Below are 14,751 nucleotides of genomic sequence, written 5' to 3' on the forward strand. Positions count from 1 at the left end.
AAAAGAATAGGTGTGATTATCAAATTAATAAAAAAGCAAAGGTATCAAAAATTCAATCTAAAAAAGTCTTTAAAGGAGTGCAAAAACTGATATGAAAACAAACAAGAAAATGGAAGTTCTAAAAATCAGAAAATCAGTATTATTTTAGTTAGACTAAAGCATCCTGTTAAAAGATACTAATTGATAGACTGAAAATGGCAATGGTATAATACTGTTATAATAAAAATATGCTTTTACCAGATATACAAATATAGTGGTCCAAAAAGTTGCACGTAGGAAAAATTAGCAGCCAAAATGACAGAGAAATATAAATATTAGACGCATTGAAGGGGATAAAAAGGATTTTTGATATATCAGACAAAAACAATCAATAAAAATATAGAAGTAGTTTTGGGGGTCACTTTGGCTCTTGTTATGTTCATTTGCAAAATTAGGGGTTTGAATAAATGTTTTTCAAGGGCTAATGAACTATTTTGTGACTCTATTTTAAAAAACTAATTCAACACAAATTGTGCATACATTTTATAAAATCTGCTATATATATGTGTGTGTATGTGTATTAAGTAAGATTAAGGTTGCTGTAAAGCTCAGAGGAGAGTTACCACTTAGTGTGCATGCTAAGTTGCTTCAGTTGTGTCCAACTCTCTGAGAACCTATGGACTGTAGGTTCCTCTGTCCACAGGATTCTCCAGGCAAGAATACTGGAACGGGTTGCCATATCCTACTCCAGGGGACCTTCCCGACCTAGGAATGGAACCTACATTTCTTCTGTCTCCTGCACTGAAGGCGGGTCCTTTACCACTAGTGCCACCCACTTAGGATTACCCTTTAATAAATTGGTTTATACTGTGAAGAATAATCGTTTATGAAGTATTTTTATTACTTTCTAATTTATGCCTTAAGATGTTTGGCTTTATTTAGAGTGAGTTTTATTTAAAATGAACCACAGCCATGGTTCAATCTGCTGGAAAGTACTTTCAAAATATAATTGACATCAAGTGTACTTCAGTGAATCAGGATTCCTGTCATAGATTCATTGGAAAGTAAAATTTTTGCCAGATTCTATCACAAAATTACCATATGGTATTGAGATACCCAATTTTGCCAGAAAAAATTTCTTAATCAATGTTAACTATTTCTGTAATTGCTATGAAAAAGTGTGTCAGGTTGCCAAGTTGGGTGTTTTCCCCACCCATTGGGAGCCCACAATTATGCAACTGTTGCTCTTGAATGGAAAGAAAAAGGAGGTTGAAGTAATGCCTTCAAGACGCTGTGTTTCTTTCCGGTTATTTGACTATATATACATTTGAACCTCCTACTCCAGTATTCATGCCTGGAGAATCCCATGGACGGAGGAGCCTGGTGGGCTGCAGTCCATAGGATCACAAGAGTTGGACCCAACTGAAGCGATTTAGCACACAGGCACATGCTGTAGTTTCTTAACCTCTGTATGCTACATATGTTTTTTTCTCAAAAATGATGTACTGCCTGCCTAAAAAGACACTGTTAGAGATAAAAGAGATAAAACATAAACCAAAAATTAACAATGTGCCTGGTACAAAATATATGCTAAAGAAGTACTATCCATTTTTACTTCAATTATGGTGATGTCATTTAATTTAATGTTCCACAATAGATATCACAATCACATTAAATCCAACATCAAGCTTTGACTGCCCCCCTCCACCCCCCCCCCCAGCAAATCCCCCCCCCCCGGCAAACTCAGAAGAGATAAATTCTCTTTTTTATGAGATTCTCAAATTGTCATAGGAGAGAATTCCCTGGTGGTCCAGTGGTTTGAATTCTGTGTTCTCACAGCTGAGGGGCTAGGTTCAATATCTTGTCTGGGAATCAAAATTCCACAGCTGAGCAGTCAAACATAAATAAATAATTGTCAGGGGAAATTACAAATAAATATGTCAACCACCAAGAAAAGACCAGCACTATAATTTAGTGCTTGGTGGCCTCAGATCACAGAGTTTTCCATTCAAATGTTGAAAGTTAATGAACAATTTGGTATTTTAATATGCATGCATTGTATTAAGCTATAGGTTATTTTAGTAGCTGTTGCATGATTCAAATTTAAGAATAATTACATTCTGAATCTATCTGACTCAAAAAATTCATTCACTTAATTCAAATAAGTTTGAAAAAACTAGTTCAATTTTAATAATCATCAACTTTACTCTGTAATATAAGTATCTGAAAACTCTACCCTCACACCCTGTGGTAGCAGAAGGACATATAGTTGTTTTTTTAAAAAAGAAATAAAACAACTAAATAAACAATAGAATATTGTGGCCACAATGGACAGTAGATAAACTTCTTTTAACCTTTCTTTGAATTTTAGTTTGTAGGTCAAATTGTAAACTTCACATCACCCCTGACCTAAAGCAGTCCAGGAGGCAGATTCCAGCATAGTATATGCAGAATCACAGACTATACTTGGTAACATTGACTAACATGATAGAATAACTGTGGGAGACAATTCTCCGTGTGTCTCTTGTGTGTCTTCATGTTTTGGAAGAAAGGCACTGACTGTACAATTTTCCAAGTGACCTTTTCAAAGATGTTGAAGAGTGTACAACATTGAAAGTTAGAAATAAAGTATTTCTCCAGAACAAAGGGTAGGCTTGCTTAGAGTCTTTGGAAAGTAATGTTGCCTCTTCTCAGTGCAAAAGGCAGGCATGGTTAGCCATTACGGAAGCTTTAGATTCTTAATCTTGAAGTTCCTCTCCTGTAACACAGCTTATTGCCTACTGCATGGGCAGATTTCATCTAGCCCTTTTGTTGTTGCCTTGTGAGATCCAGGGCTCAGGTAACTAACACAAAATTTCATGAGCTCCTCTGGCTCATGCAGTTGCTGGAAGTAATATTCTGTCCTCACTTCTGACTTACGAGTCTTTTGAGTCAGAAAAAGTTGCAGCCTAACTTGTGTGTGTGTGTGTATGTGTGTGTGTGTGTGTGTGTGCTCAGTCATGTCCATCTCTTTACGACCCCATGGACTATAATCAGCAGGCACCTCTGTCCATGAAGTTTTGTAGGCAAGAACACTGGATTGGGTTGCCATTTCCTCCTCATGGGATCTTCCTGACCTAGGGATTGAAAGTGGGACTCTTACTCCTCCTGCATTGGCAGCCAGACTCTTTACCATGAAGCCACCCGGGACGCTTGACTTGTTAGCTTGTAGATAAAGTGTCTTATGACTCACAGTTCTTGACTAGAATAAGTAAGATATATTTTGCAAACTTGCAAAAGAAAAAATATTCCTCAGGTTAAAGTTTAAGTATAGGTACATTCTAACCTGGTATTATAGAAAAAAAAATATGTAACATATAATTCAACCATAGACACTGTTAAAAATAAAAATAAACCACCTTTAAAATTGAAGAGTATAGATAATATTAAAATAACAACAACAAAAAGAGTTATTTGCATGAAGAGCAACAAATCGAAATTCAGTGAACTCTATTTAAATCAAAGAAAGCTCTAATGTAATACTTATATTTAAAATTAGAAGTGGAGTGGAAGAAATGGAGTAGACCTCTTAGTCAACAAAAAAGTCCAAAATACAGTACTTGGGTGAAATTTCAAAAATGACAGAATGAATTTTTGTCATTTCCAAGGCTTACCATTCAGTATCACACTAACCTAAGCCGATTTAATCCAAGTCTATGTGCCAACCACTAATGCAGAAGAAACTGAACTTGAATGGTTCTGTGAAGACCTACAAGGACCTTCTAGAACTAACACCAAAAAAATATGTCCTTTAAGAGAAGCTAAAGGCAAAGGAGAAAAGAAAAGATATACCCATTTGAATACAGACTTCCAAAGAATAGCAAGGAGAGATGAGAAAGCCTTCCTCAGTGATCAGTCCAAAGAAATAGAGGGAAAAAAAAGAGATATCTTCAAGAAAACCTGGGTCTCCCACATTGTGGGCAGACGCTTTACTGTCTGAGCCACCAGGGAATTCTCAAGAAAACTAGAGTTACCAAAAGAATATTTCATGCAAAGATGGCACAATAAAGGAAAGAAATGATAGGGACCTAACAGAAGCAGAAGATATCAAGAAGAGGTGGCAAGAATACACAGAACTATACAAAAAAAAACATCATGATGACCCAGATAACCACAATGGTGTGATCACTCACCTAGGGCCAGACATCCTGGAGTGTGAAGTCAAGTGGACCTTAGGAAGCATCACTAGGAACAAAAGTTAGTAGAGGTGATGGAATTCCAGCTGAGCTATTTTAAATCCTAAAAGATGATATTATGAAAGTTCTGCACTCAGTATGCCAGCAGATTTGGAAAATTCAGCAGCAGATGCAGAACTGGAAAAGGTCAGTTTTCATTCCTATCACAAAGAAAGGCAATGCCCAAGAATGTTCAAACTTCCTCTTAAGTGTACTCATCTCACACGCTAGTAAAGTAATGCTCAAAATTCTCCAAGTGAGGCTTCAACTGTACATGAACCAAGAATTTCTAAATGTTCAAGCTGGATTTAGAAAAGGCAAAGAAACCGTAGATCAAATTGCCAACATCTGTTGCATCATCATAAAAGCAAGAGATTTCCAGAAAAACATTGACTTCTTCTTCATTGATTACACCAGAGCCTTTGACTGTGTGGATCACAACAAACTGTGGAAAAATCTTCAAGAGGTGGAAGTACCAGAACACCTTACCTGCCTCCTGAGAAATCTGCATGCAGGTCAAGAAGCAAAAGTTAGAATCAGACATGGAACAACAGACTGATTCCAAATTGGGAAAGGAGTACGTCAAGGCAGTATATTGTCACCCTGCTTATTTAACTTATATGCAGGGTACATCATGGTAAATGCTGAGCTGGATGAAGCACAAGCTGGAATCAAGATTGCCAGGAGAAATATCAATAGCCTCAGATATGCAGATGACACCACCCTTATGGCAGAAACAGAAGAGGGACTGAAGAGTTTCTTGATGAGAGAGAAAGAGGAGAGTGAAGAAGCTGGTTTAAAATTCAACATTCAAAAAATAAAGATCATGGCATCCAGTCCCATCAATTCATGGCAAATAGATGAGGTAACAATGGAAATAGGGAAAGACTTTATTTTCTTGGGCTCCCAAATCACTGCAGTTGGTGACTGTAGCCATGAAATTAAAAGAAACTTTTGATTGCTCCTTAGAAGAAAAGCTATGCACAACCTAGATAGCATATTAAAAAGCAGAGACATTACTTTGCCAACAAAGGTCCATCTAATCAAAGCTATAGTTTTCCCAGTAGTCATGTATGTTTGTGAGAGTTGGACCATAAAGAAAGCTGAGTGCTGGAGAATTGATGCTTTTGAACTTTGGTGTTGGAGAAGACTCTTGAAAGTCCCTTGGACTGCAAGGAGATCAAAACCAATCGATCCTAAAGAAAATAAATCCTGAATATTCATTGGAAGGACTGATGCTGAAGCTGAAGCTGTAATAATTTGGCCACATGACTCATTGGAAAAGACCCTGATGCTGGGAAAGATTGAAGGCAGGAGGAGAAGGGGATGACAGAAGATGAAATGATTGGATGGCATCACCGACTCAATGGACATAAATTTGAGCAAGCTCTGGGAGATGGTGATGGACAAGGAAGCCTGGCGTGCTGCAGTCCAGGGGTCACAAAGAGTCAGACATGACTCAGTGACTGAACAACAAAATAGTACAATACTTAAGTATGCCAACATCAGTTGGAATGAGGAAATTATCTATGATTTTTTTTTCTACTAAGTCCTCTACTACTTTTGTCCCTTTATTTAACAAGCAGTTATTTACAGATCATTTACTGAACCCTTTCCTCTCAGTGCATGGCACAGATTAAACATCTTTTGAATTCTGTCACTAGACTGGATATTTTAGCTGATTATATGTATTATATATTATAATATATATTGTATATATATATATATTATATATAATATTATTATAGTTATTATATATTTTAGCTGATTATATTTATTTTTCTTATGGAGAGTAAACACTACTTAATATTATATGCAATGATAAAAATTTACCATCAGTTATCAGCAACTCTGAATATACTATTTCCAAATAAAAATAAACATATATACACATACATACATGAATTGATATTCAAATAAAATTTCAAAAAGTTCCAAGAACAAATAAAAATCAGTAACAACACATTATTTATTCTAGTGACTCATAAAGCCTTTGCCAAAGGTAGTTCTAAAAAATATATTTCATAGTTAATAAGAAGAAGGGTAAAGAAAATTAGTATATCATCAATAATCTGTCAATTGATTTTTAAGCATATTTTGCACAATGCATTTTTATAAAGTATATGAAATCACTTAGTAAAGTATATAGCTATATACTTTATATAAAAATAAAAACAGATACATAAAAATAATGGTTTTGTTTGCAAAATAATTGATTTGCTATGTAATAGAGAAATTTAAGGATGTTAAGAGAAAATGTATTAATTCAGCTGGAATATTGAGAGCCTACTATCTGTAAAGTTTAAGCTTTGGAAGATGCAGTAATGAATGAAAGATAAAAGCCTTTCCTTCATAAAACTTATGTTTTAGGTTGCTGCTGCTGCTGCTGCTAAGTCGCTTCAGTCGTGTCCGACTCTGTGCGACCCCAAAGATGGCAGCCCACCAGGCTCTGCCATCCCTGGGATTCTCCAGGCAAGAACACTGGAATGGGTTGCCATTGCCTTCTCCATTGTGTGAAAGTGAAAAGTGAAAGTGAAGTCGCTCAGTCGCGTCGGACTTGTAGCGACCCCATGGACTGCAGCCTACTAGGCTCCTCCATCCATGTGATTTTCTAGGCAAGAGTACTGGAGTGGCTTGCCATTGCCTTCTCTGTTTAGGTTAGAAGACTGGAAATAAAAAAAAGGAACTACATAAGTGAATTATACTCAAATAATATATAAGAAGGTGATAAATGCTTAGATTAAAAAAAATAAGGAAAATGAGATAAAGAATAATCTTTGGGGGGAGGGTGCTATTTCCTATGATGCAGTCAGAGAGTTCTGAAAAGGGGGTCCTTGAGGAAGGAACTGACCAACAAGAGGCAGTAGGCCATGTGAACACTAGAGAAAAGAACGTAAAAGATGGAGTAAACTAAGGCAAAGTGATGCAGCCAGAAGGATATGTAATGACTTTGATTTTATTCAAAGTGACATAAAAGGATGAGCATGAAAAATCACATTCAATTGGCTAATTGTTATGGAAAGGAAACAGTAAATGATCCTATGAAATGCCTGTAAATCTGCCCTGTAATGCTAATCAACCCTGCATGACTTTTTTCTTAAGATTTTTGGACAGCCTCTCTACCCACACACAATATAACTCAATAGCCAACCTGCACTGAATCCACATAGTTTACCTTCTCTTTTGTTAAGGTAAATAAGCTCTTTGATGCTGCTATCTAGGACCAGATTCTTCACTTTAGCTCTGGACCTCATCTCTGCTTCTCTTCTCCAGGACATTGTTCCTTCTCATCTCTCGTTTAGTGTAGTTCTTTCCCTTGCTACTACATTATTCTCATTAATATCAAACACAACATAAAGTCCCAACATTAAAAAATAACAACAGCATGTTCCCTTAATTCCAGTTCTAGCCTCATTTATTTGGTCAACTTTACAGAATAATTTTTTGAGTTGTTAATCATTATTTTTTACTTTCATCTTAACATCTTGCTTTTACTCTCTTGCATCTACTCCTATCAGTATATTAATTTTTTTATGTTTTATAAGCATAGTAAAGATGTTGCAAGAGAATGGGGCACGAGAGATTAGTCACATCCCACGACTCTGGAAAGTCCCCAGGACAGGCTGCCAAGTGAGGGTCTTTGGCTTGGCACAGTACAAAATTTAAAAGGGAGCCAAAGTAGAGTGATAGTGGATTTATTCAGGGAGCTACACACTTCATAGACAGGATGAGGGCTGTCTCAGAGACAATATGGCCTCTGGGTACAAGGTTATTTTTTATGGACTGGATAATTTCATAGATCAACAAGTAGGAGGTTTATTTCAACTATTTTGGGGAAGGGGTGGGGATTCTCAGGAACTAGGCCACTGCCCACTTTTTGTCTTTTTATGGTCAGTCTCAGAACTGTCATGGTACCTGTAGGTGAGGCATTTTGCATGCTAATGAGTTACAATGAGTGTGTAATGAAACTCAGTTTTCTTGAAGTCAAATCTTTCACAATCTTGAGCCTGGTAGATTCCAGCTAGTTTTTGTGATATCTTATGTCACTATTTTAAAGTACTGTCCTGCCCCCTTCCTTCCTGTCTCAGATATACTGAAAAAGTAGAAAAAAATAATAATTATTAATATAAAATAATATGGTTGTGAATTTTTAATATGGAACAAAGATAAAACTCAACTTAGAGAAAAAGAAATTTTATTTTTGAGAAAAAATAGAGGTAAGCAAGGAAAAAATGTATATCAAAATATACATTTTACAGAGATTTTCCTAGTAACACTAATCTATTTAGGTAATTTTTTTTTTTCAAAGCCAACCAAAGTTTTCAAAATACTGTTGATCTCACTTTTAATATGAATGGAGTACTAAGAATGCAAACTTGAATTTTAACTTGTCTTTCTTTCCTATTCCAGTGCTTTCATTTTTTTTTAATACCCTCAAATTGATGAACAATAGAATAGACTACACCAAGAGGTAAGCTCTAAAGATTTTAAATTTATGAGTTTGCATAATGACTGTAATTGCTGAATGAATATATTCACTTCTTTTTTCCTTTTGTTCTTTTTCTAAATGAAAGTGGAAATTTGGCATGTAAAGAATCTTTCTGAGAATCAGGCAGAGAAATTTTTTTTTTTCCTGCTTCAAACTGCCCATCAAGTGAATTCCTCCACAAAGGCTCCAGTTGAAATGCCTGTTTTCCAGTAGGTCAAACTTTCTCTAAAGGCCACACTTGACAGTGCGATTGTTAATGCCAAGCCAAGACATGAAAATCTGCAGGGCTTTCTCAACTTCTTGTAGACTGATGACCTTTTTGAAATCTAATACACAGACATAAACAAACTAGAGACCTCATTGCTTTACTAAAAGCTTAGATATGAACTGGGTATTACAATATTACAATATTTTGTAATTACAATATTACAATATTGTACAATATTACAATATTGATATAAACTTACTAGCTAACAAATGGTTGGAATACCTTAAAGTTGATTGTTCAGATGATTAAGAAGTATTATCCATAAAGTTTGGCTGAGGGAACATTCTCAGCAGTTTAGATTTAAAACTGCCACTTCCTCCCCACCCCTTGGTCTTGCAGGTCTATTTGTAAATTTCCTCATGTTATTAGCTGTATTACTTGTGATCTGTTTATTTTATAAGATCATTGTCTTTTGTATTATGTGATGTATAACCAGGTCGCCGGCCAAATTAATGATAGCTAAACATCTTAAAGAAATAGATCACATTTATAATGTAGAATAATTGTAATAGTGTGGTTCTAGGTATGGGAAGAGGCAACAAGGGAAATATCTCCTGGATCCTATTAGGTTAGAAGACCCAGAGAATCTTTTGTTATTTATCAATGGAAATTAACACCTGGAGTGATTTATCAAAGAGGAGGTTCACCTGATCTGGGATGAGCCTCCCAGCGCTGTGGAACCAAAAAAAAAAAAAAGTCATGAAATGTCTCCCAAGTTGAACTTATGACCATGGGGAAAGACTGTGAAATTAAAATATCTGGCCCCCAAATGTGAATGAGGGCTCCCAAAACTGCAATCCAGAGGATGCTGTCTCTCTTCATGGTGATTGCTGTGGAGGTGGAGCAATGCAAGGAGCAAGGTGAATGAGGAAACAGGACTGGCCCTAGACAGCTGAGGTGCATGTGAAGGCCATGGATGGAGAAGGACGTGGCAGCCCACTCCAGTATTCTTGCCTGGAGAATCCCACGGGCAGAGGAGCCTGGTGGGCTGCTGTCCACAGGGTCGCAGAGTCGGACAGGACAGAAGCGACTTAGCAGCAGCAGAGGCTTGCATCTTCCCATGCTTAGAATGCTAAATTCCTTAACTTGATACCTAATCTTTGGTGTTCAGATTGCCTGCTCCCTTTGTTGCAAACTTGTATATAGCCTGACTTCCCCTCCTGCCTCCTTGGAGCAGTTTTCTCAGAGCTACTGAGAGACTGTCTCCTGGGCTCAGAGTCCTAAACATTCCTACCAAATAAGACTCTCTGCTTTCAAGTTGTGACTATATTTTTTAGTCTGCAAGATAAACATAATTTAAGTCACTTAAATTATATAAAATTTAAAACTTCAGTTCTTAAATGCAGCAGTTTAAAAGACTACCATGACTATGTTGGAGACTGCTTATAGTATTAAAATACCATGGTACAAAATTCTATTAGACAAGTTATTTCAAAAGTTGAAAACATTTTTGGGCTTATTTCCCCCCTGCTGCTTTTGGCCTTTAAGTGAATATTGCTGGGGGTATCCAAATGTCATATTTTTGCTAAATTTATCACTCATTCACAGTAAAAACTTTATTATGAGATTTCTTTGTTATTTATTATTAAGAAAAGTAGGCGTACATTTTTTATTGTATTTCTTTATTATACTTTCAAAGTATCTAGAGTTTCTTTATTCCTTATATTGGTAGTTTACCTCTTCTACCTTACTTTTCTCAACCATCTACTTAGAAAACCAGCTTTTCATTTTCTAGATTTTCTATATTATTTTTATGACTTCAATTTCACTGATTTGTGCTCATCTTTATTATTTCCTTCAATCTGCTTTCTTTTAATTTAGTTTAGCTTTCTGTATTCCACAACTTTAAAGTAGAAGTTTAAATGATTTTTTTGAAAACTTTGGGCTTGACTTTGGGTGAAAGCTAAGAGGAAAAAAAAAAGTATAAGTCAAATAAACAAAGAAATACTCCCTCATTAACTTTCTGTTTTCAGAGGAGGTTCCTTTGGCCATGTTAGGTAGTTAAAATAGGAAAAAGGAGTCCAGAATGGTGGTGGATAAAAGACAAGGAAGGGAAAAGCCCATGGAAATAGAACAAAGGAAGGTCCAAGGACTGGAGGGAGGACCTCAGGTAGAACAAACAGCACTCCTGGCTGGCCCAATTTACATAGGGCAGGCCCAGGGGGAGGGAAAAACATATAAAAAGAGGAGGCCAAAGGGCCAGGGCTCTCTCTCTCTCTCCCCCAGCCCTCCTCGCTCTAGTCTCTGCGTCTTTTGGGTCAGCATGCCCTCATGCCTCGAGGATGTATTTTCCTTTATTTAAATAAAACTGAGCTGTAACACGGAGCTGTAACACTGATATGTCCGAGAGAGCTTTAATGTCCATCGCTTCAAATTTTGGTTGTGATCAGACAGAACTGAGAAAATTACACACTCCCCCAATGGCCAGAAAAATGGGGTTTCTGTTGGAGTTTTATCTGATTTTTCTTTCACAGAAGGTCTGTCAGTGTGCCACAATTCAGTTCTCAGTGCCACAATTCTCAGTTCAAAGCCACAATTAGATATTTAGGAAAAACTAAAGTTAAATGAATAACTCACCTCTGTACTCACTGCCTCTTCAAGTTTTAACTTTCCTTTTCAATTCACCTTCTTGTTTCTTATTTTTCAGAAACCTGAGATAGTTCATCTTTTATTTTGTGCAGAGATATTAATCAGTAGCAAAGGTTCTGTTGGACTTTAAAAACTGGCATAGTACAATTTTGTTGTTTTTCAAAGAAATCAAAATGAGAAAAATACAGTGGTATATTTATATTTAAGCGTGTGTTTTCTATGTTCACTGGTCTTCATTCCTTCAAGTAGATCTTATTTTACATCTGCTTTCACTCTGAAGTAAGACCTTTGTATTTCTTATAGTACATATCTTTTGGCATTGAAATATTTTAGCTTTCACTTATCCCAATGTTTTAAATCATTTGGCCTCATTCTTGAGGATATCATCTCTAGAAATAAAGTTGTGGTTTGACATAATTTTCTTTGGTTTTTCAACAATCCCATTGTCTTGTATTTTGACCTCCATTGTTATTGAAAAAAAGTCAGCTTTTTTTCAAAATTTGTCTTAGTTTCTCTCTAATATGCCCTTCTTCTCCGATTGATTTTTCAGGAGTTTCTCTTTACTTTTGCTTTTCAGTAGCTTGATGATGATATTTCTAGGCATGCTGTGTATGCCTTTGTTTTCATCCTGCTTGAGGTTCATTGAAGTTCATGCATTTCTAAGTTGAAATGTTTTTCACCAAATTTGAAAATTTTTAACCCCAAATTCCTCAGGTATTTTTTGTTTTTCTGCCCCTATGTGTACTCTTCTTCTTCTGAGATTCCAATTACATTTACACTTCCTGATAACGTGCTCCCTGTCACTGTGGCTCTTTTGTTTATTTTCAGCCTATTTTTCTCTTATTTACATTAGATTATTTGTATTGATTTGTTTTCCTCTGTTGTCTCCAATCTGATGTTAAGCTCATCTAGTGAATTTTTCATGCCCTATATTTTATAATTTAGTTCTTAAAATTCAGTTTGGTTTCTTTTTAAATAGTTTTCATTTCTCTGTTGAGAGTTCCCATATGTTCACTCAATATGACCATGCTTTTTTCTAAACCTTTGAACATATTTATAATAGACATTTTAAATTTCTGTCTGCTAATTCTAACATCTGGGTAATTTTGGCATCTGTTTATATTGTCTCTTTCACTTTTCTGATTACAGGTCACATTTTGTTGCATAATAGATGTTTTTGGGTTTATGTTGCACCTTGTTGATAATATACTCGTGTAAAAATTAATGCACTGTAGTATAAAACATAATATTTTGCTTTAAAGAATTTTGATTTTCCTTTCTAATAAGCAGTTAAATTATTTTGGAACGTTTTTGATCATTAGACTTAATTTGAATTTATTCTTTATAAGGGTGGATCTATTTTAGTTGTACTCTTAGCCTTGCAGCATAGATCTTACACTACTTATAGATGTTGGCAAACTAGATCAAGGTGACAAAATCCAATATCTTGTTTTTGTCCATAGCTAAGAATGTTTTTATATTGATGAAGATTTACTATATATATATATATATATATATGTGACAAGAATATTTACCATTAATCTTTTTGTAAAATCTTTGGCAAGGCTTGAATCCTTCCTGTGTCCTAGAATTTCTTTCATTGTCTTATCTGAAAAATACTTGGCCTTTGATATCTGTTTTGCTCTCAACCCCAGAGCAGCTACTCTTTACTAGGCCTTATGGAGTCTTACCCAATATATCTGATGTCAAGCTCTCTGTCAAAGCTTTGTTACTGTATCCCATTTGTAGACTTCTAGTTCATCCCTCCACCTTTCTTCACCCTCCTGCAGACCTATCTCCTCTTGACCTTTGCACTTTTCAGCCACTTCAGCAGTCCTGAAGCCCTGAGCTATGATATAGCATTTGCCTTCTCAGCTTAGTAAGATGGCCCCTTTGATTGGGTTCCATCACCCTGCATTGCACTAAGGAAAGGATTCCCCTGGTGAACACTTGGACACAGCCTTTTATCACCAGATTTCCAACAAATGAAAGCACTTACTCTGTGAAGTTTGTCCCACTTAAGCTGTGCAGAGTAAAAGGGCAAGTTGCTGTACTAGCATGACCAATAACAGATATTCTAGGGCTTCCCTGGTGACTCAGTGGTAAAGAATCCACCTGCTAATGCAGGAGATGCTGGTTCCAACCCTGGATTGGAAAAATCCCCAGGAGAAGAAAATGACAACCCAATTCAATATTCTCGCCTGGGAAATCCCGATAGAGAAGCCCGGTGGGCTACAGTCTGTGGGTCACAAAAGAGTCAGACATGACTTAGCAACTAAACAACAACAATAACACAACAGATATTCTCTCCATGTTTTATAAATCCTGTTCCTTATATCACTCCCCCAGGCTTTTGAGCCACACTGACATTTTTCCTTTTACTTTAACCATCAAACTCATTCTCCTATCAGAGATTTTCTTTTATTTTCTATTTCCTCTACCTAAAATACATTTCTTCTCATCCCCATGAGGCTACAATCTTTTTACATCCCAGAGCAAATATCACTATCTCAGAGACCTTCCACAACCATTATATCAGAATCAGCTTGATAATATCCCTCTTCAATTGATCCTACTCTATTATATCAACTTTTTATTATCTGCATGGCTCATGACCTAGTTGATGTTATTGTTTTACCTACTAGTTAGTTAACTTGTTAATTATCTGCTCCACATCCAACCCCATGTGAATGTAGGCTTCTTTTAATCAAGGTCTTTTCCAGTCAAGTTACTAAAAAATCCTCAGTGTCTAAAACCATACACAAATTATAATAATACTGAGAACAATAATAAAAATTTATATCATGGTTATTATCTATCAGGCAAGAAATTACAAGTGCTCTTACATGCAGCAACTTACTTAATTCTCACAAATACTCTATGAAATAGGTACAATTATTTCTTAATATTTTTAATATGAAGAAATTGAAACAGAGAGATCATAAGCCAATAATGAGAAAGTTAGAATTCAATTTCAAAAACATGATAGACAGTAAAAAATAACAATAATAATAATAATAATTACTTAATGACTAAATCCCCAAATGACTTTAAGTACTCTTGCCTGTAAAATCCCATGGACAGGGGAGCCTGGTAGACTGCCGTCCGTGGGGTCGCTAAGAGTCGGACATGACTGAGCAACTTCACTTTCACTTTTCACTTTCATCCATTGGAGAAGGAAATGGCAACCCACTCCAGTGTTCTTGCCTGGA

The sequence above is a fragment of the Bos indicus genome, chromosome 11 (genome assembly GCF_029378745.1).
Source record: "Bos indicus isolate NIAB-ARS_2022 breed Sahiwal x Tharparkar chromosome 11, NIAB-ARS_B.indTharparkar_mat_pri_1.0, whole genome shotgun sequence".
In the NCBI taxonomy this organism is placed as follows: domain Eukaryota; kingdom Metazoa; phylum Chordata; class Mammalia; order Artiodactyla; family Bovidae; genus Bos; species Bos indicus.